General features: G+C 45.9%; 1 pseudogene; it reads left to right on the top strand.

Moving 5' to 3' along the window:
- The first annotated feature begins 3,440 nt into the window (after window positions 1–3,440).
- On the top strand, window positions 3,441–4,425 carry LOC147112487 (protein FAM32A pseudogene; annotated as a pseudogene).
- The last annotated feature ends 1,157 nt before the right edge of the window (window positions 4,426–5,582 follow it).

The raw sequence follows: 5,582 nt of genomic DNA, 5'->3' as shown, positions 1-5,582 counted from the left end.
ACCCTTAGTGTTAGGGGGATTAAATACGTGGGGTTACAGGGATAGGGTGGGATATGTGTTGGTGTAGGGGTTACGGGGATCGGGTGGGATATGTGTCGGTGCAGGCTTGATGGGCCGAAATGGCCTCTATCTGCACTGTGGGGTTTCTGTGATTCTGTGATTCTGTGAACATTATTGGCTTGCTGAATATCAGCTGCAGGTCCAACATTAAAGAGGATATTTGATCAGTCATCATTTGCAGGTGGCAGGACTTTGTTGTCTCAGGTCTGGGGGAACTTTTAGAAGGCAGAACCACAGCTGTGGAAGTTTGGAGCCTGACACCCATCTCCAGTGTGACCTCCTGCGAGACCCCTCTCACCACCCTCACTGAGCACTTCCTCAACTGAGGCACCTACCAGAAGCATGGGAGGCCTTTTTTTTCTTCCCCTCTTGGCATTAGAGGACCTCCAGCCCCATTCGCGAAATGACACATGCCACAACTGCGGAAGTTGCCATCAGAATTTTTATGAAAAACACACAACTGATGGCAGCATTTCACCCAAGTGACTACCCTTGTGACTATTTGTGGTTTATTTTCCTCTTACGCGTGCTCCTACGTAGTGGTTCCCCTTTGGCTTCAGCAGATGTGGAGGCCCCTTGCTCACATTCCTGCTGCTCCTGTCTCGACACCTTTGGCGGGCGTCCTCTGGGATGGCGAGCCTTTGAGGGCTCGCCAGCAGTTTACTGCTCCTGCGGCTGTGCAGGGGTTGAGACCTCTATCGCCGTTGGGTGTGTACTCCAACAGGGCTCTGACCGAGGGCTCTGCAGTGGCATGGAAGTGAGAGTGCTTGGAGAGGAGCCCCCACTTCCTTGAGGTCTGCCACCAACCTCCCTCTCATGGGTCAGGTTCCCCTCAGTGCCTGCAAGTGGCTTGAGAGCAGCTTGCTGCATATCAGGGGGGCCATGGGGACCCATATCTGCAATGGCAGTCCTACTCAGAAGGATTTCCATGAAGGTCTGGTTTCTCTGTTCAATAGATGCCCATCGCTCCTCAAGAGATGTCATTCTATTCTGAACACTCACCATGTTTTCCATATCCTGGCGACTAACCTCCTCCATGGCCGTAGCCTGAAGTTCCATCACCTCTGACCTTACGGATGGACTCAGAGGCAGAGGGTCGACCTGCAGCTGAGCCGAGCTGGCAGAGTCCTGCACCCTCCGATGAGGACACTCTACTGCTGTCCCTGTCTCCACAATCTGCTGATGCTCACTTGTGAGCTGTGATACACCACATGACAACTCTACTCTATGTCCCGAAGGTCCCACCGAGGTGTGAGTGTCTGCACTGGTGCTGGGTGCGCTTATTTCTGCTGACGCTGTGCCCTCAGAGGTTGCAGATGCCTCTGAGGAGTCCGGCTCCTCAGGCCCTTCCTCCTGCACCATGGGGACGGGGGCTCTCGATGGTCCTGTGCGGGAGTCAAGGAAAAAGTTAGAGATGTGATGCCAAGGTTAAATGCACATTGCATTTTGCAGATGATCATAAGTCCATATGATATAACTTCAGAATCATTATCAGCGACTCATGCAATGCCAATGAGAGAGATGGAAAACTATTCTGTCACCAGCTTGCGGGGATGCTCCTGCCTGTCCTTCCCCAACGTCCACATCTCGGTCAGCCCTGGCAATCTCCAGGACGCCTTCCTCCCAGGTGGTGAGCTGGGCTAATGAGGGCGGCCCTCCTCCTGTCCTGGCTCGCTCTCTCCTGTTGTGAGCTCTCCTTTCCTGCAATGAGGGAGACAAGTGGAGGTTGAGTGAGAATGAAGGAGTGAGTGCAGAGATTGCATAGCATAGATACTTAGGAGACAAAGATGGAGTGAGGTTGCAATACCAAGGGCCCTCCCTGTGTGTTGTCAGTTGTGTTCAAAGAATCAGAGTGAGAGGGAGTGTGAGGGCTGCATGGTGGCATAGTTCTATGAATGTGAGAATAGAGAGAGAGGGAATGGGTAAGGCTGCATGGATGTGAGTGTCCAGTGGGATGTGCAAGAAGAGATTGCTAAAGCTGAGTGTTGGTGAGGAAAGGCAATCGGGATCAGATTGAGGGTGATGGAAACATCATATAGTACTTACTTTTCCAGTGCGAAGAAGGTCATGGAATCTTTTCCTGCACTGCAACCACGTTCTTCGTGTAAGCCCCAAGGAATTGACTTGACCTGCCATCTGTAGCCACACAGCCTTGGTCTGGCTGGGAGGCCTCTTCCTCCCTGATGAAGGGAAGAGGACCTCCCTGTGGGCCCTAGCACCATCCAGTAATGCCTGTAGTGAAGCCTCATCAAATTTGGGCGCAGATCTGGCCCTCCCGCTGGTCGTTCCTCCTGCAGGCTCCTGTTCCTTCTTAATGATGAAGGTTGGAAGCCTGCAGAGGAAGCAAGGCTTGCTGTGGACCTTAAAAGCAGCAGCAATGATGATGTCATATTCTGCGACTTTCTGACTGGAAATATTCAATTGCCAAGGCTTCCCACAAGCTGGAAATCAATTGGCCAATTGTGTTAAATTTGAATCAATCTCACAGACCCATTTACAATCGTGTTGGAATCACTAAATTTGGGGAAACCGTCAATTCCTCGCACCTGAACTAAAATCAACCCCAAAGATTTTAAACTTGATCCATTGAAGGATGAAGGGCAGCAAGCTCGGGGTGATGGTTAAACATGGTTCAGTACAGGATAGGATACATGTAGCAGCATTTTATATGATTTGAGTAGAGATTGGGAGGCAAGCAAGGAAGGTATTGGAGAGGTCCAGTGTAGAGGTGATCAAGGCATGGATAAGTGTTTTAGAAGCAAAGGTTTGCAATGTTGCTGAGATGACAGTAAGTAGTCTTGATAGTGGTTGGGATATGAAGTTTGAAGCTCAGTTTTGGGTCAAGCAGATGCTGATGTTTCATTAAATCTGGTTTAATCTGACACAGTTGCCAGGGAGGGGAATGAATTCAGTGGTATGCACAATTTTATGACAGACAGGCTGTCTGACAACATGGAACTAGTCATAGGATAGAGGGAAATGTTGGAGAGATAGAGCTGGATATCATCAATCTATATATTGAAGTTTATCCCATGTTTTTGGATGATGTCACCAAGGGGCAACATGTAGACAAGAAAGAGATAGGGTTGCAGATCAATGCTGGGGAACTCCAGAGGTCATCATGCAGGAGTTGAAGGAGAAGCCATTGCTGGAGCAGTGCTGGCTGCATTGGGACAGGTAGCAGTGGAATCATATAAGGGTAGTCCCACTAAGGTGGGCAACAGAGACAAGGCAGTAAAGGAGGATGGCGTGATCGACCATGTTAAACAATGCAGAGATGTCAACTCGGAATAATGTACCGTGGTCATAGTCACAGAGGATCTCATTGGTGACTTTGACTATGGCAGCCTTGATGCTATAATCATCTCATACTGGTGTGAATGAAGCACATTATCTCTCCATTGCTTCTGTGCACAAACTATTTGAATGATGAGCTTTCCACAGGTATGTAATTTCCTCATCCATTGCCTTAGGGCATAGAACAAAAATAGTCATGAAATCTAATTCCCATGAGAGGGTGTGGGAGTCATGCTGCCATTCATTGTGACAGTCACTGGGGAAAGTAGAAGGATTTTTTAAAGCTACCAATTAATTTTTGTTAGAAGAAAAACATAAAAATCTTTAACAGGCAGTTACATAGCAGGTTAAGTCAGTTTATATTGTGTTCAAAGGTATCACACACATTGATATCTTACATATGTGCTGAATGTTTTTCAAGTCTGTATATGATTTTCAGTTGGTTTTCCTCATTTTGCTGCATATGGACAGGATGAGCGATTGCCTCCATACTTCTCTCTATTGCTCCACTGGTGGTCTCAGTCTTGTTACCAACCCTTTTTAGGTTTTCTGTATTAACCGCTACCATAGTGATGTACTTGGTCTATGAGTAGAGATGTGACTGTGGGGATTTCTAGCTTCAAAAAGGACCTCTCTAAAGGGGCCAAGGCAGATGCCGTGCAATGGAATTTTTGAGGTCTTGCTAATTCCTAAAGGTGGTCTAATTTAGAGGTAGCAAAACAGGTTAAATTGCTATTGTCAGTGTAAGATAGTGGAATATATATATAGGGAACAGGGTGGGGCAGCAGGGTGGCCTCCGACTGAAGGGATTAGCCAAACTGGGGATCAAGAATAAGAAAAAGAGTCAGGAAAGCAAGAAAATGCTGGAATAATGAGCAGCAACAAGAGGAGGTGGAGGAGGTGACAGGTGAGCATAAAGAGAACAACTGTGGATAAAAGAACTCCAGCACAGAAGGCATTGAAAGGATTTTGGAGGAGATGTCAAAAACTCACTAACAGGAGGTGGAGGAGTTTAATGGACACCTGGATAGCTGGACGGAACATAGCGATGCTAACTGGACTAAATGAGGATGGCAGCAGCTGTTGGACATTTTTTATTGGGATTTCTGTATCTGTTTTCTGTGTTCTGAGATGAAAGGTTTGGTCTTTTTATCGGCTGTAAGTTAAAATAGACCATCACTCTCCCTATTGACTTGTCTCAGATGAAGAGATCGGAACTGCTGCTGATAGACGTGTTTGCAGATGATTGTCCTTAGCAAATGGTATTTAATTGCTGAGGTCTGAAATATATTTAAATGTTACGATTCTGTTTTCTGACAGTGGAGAAAGTTAATGGACAAGTGCACTAAACAGCTTTGCAGTGGTGCAGTATGCAAAGTAATCTACTGAGTGATAGCTGATCTCATGATCTTGACGGTGTGCGAGGTATGTGCACTGGAGTGATGAGTAGATTATTTTTATCATTCAAAGAAGCTACTTTTATTTTTTACCATTTGCATAGCTTCACATATTTTTTCAGATATGTATCATTTGGTGCCATTTCAACATCTGAAGGAAATTCAAAGATGAAGAGATCGGAACTGCTGCTGATAGCTAACAGCTAACCTGCCTGCTGGTACTTGCAAACATGGCGGGCACTGGTCTTTAACATAATTTCCCACCTGTGTGTAACACACAGCTGATTTTTTTAAATTGGTTATGTTTAAATATGACTACAGAATATTCACAAGCAAAGTAGAGGAAATGGTTGCCTGAATACCACAGGAGGTGTTGCAAAAGAGCAGATTACAGTATCGTCCATAGAATCATAGAATGAAGTAGCACAGAAGGAGGCCATTCGGCCCATCATGCCTGTGTCGGCTCTTTGAAAGAGCTGTCACATTAGTCCCACTCCCCTGCTCTTTTCCAACAGCCTGCAAATTTATCCTTTCCAAGTATTTATCCAATTCCCTTTTGAAAGTTACTATTGAATCTGCTTCCACCACCCTTTCAGGCAGTGCATTCCAGTTCATAACAACTCGCTAAAAATAAATTCTCCTCATCTCTCATGCTTCTTTTGACAATTACATTAAATCAACTATTGGGAGTTGAGTCTATGACTAAGGATAATGTTATGGTGCAACATCAGTGGAGTGTTTTGACTGCCCTTGAGAGAGGAATTTCCCGGATTAATTTTTTGGTCTAGGGTTCATTCTCTGTTTTATTAAAAAAAGATTAATTAGACG

This window comes from Somniosus microcephalus, chromosome 9 (genome assembly GCF_052327205.1).
Source record: "Somniosus microcephalus isolate GS21.2 chromosome 9, FLI_Smic_1.0, whole genome shotgun sequence".
Taxonomy (NCBI): Eukaryota; Metazoa; Chordata; class Chondrichthyes; order Squaliformes; family Somniosidae; genus Somniosus; species Somniosus microcephalus.
The sequence above is the reverse complement of the archived record's forward strand: the minus strand, read 5'-3'. Positions and strand labels throughout refer to the sequence as shown.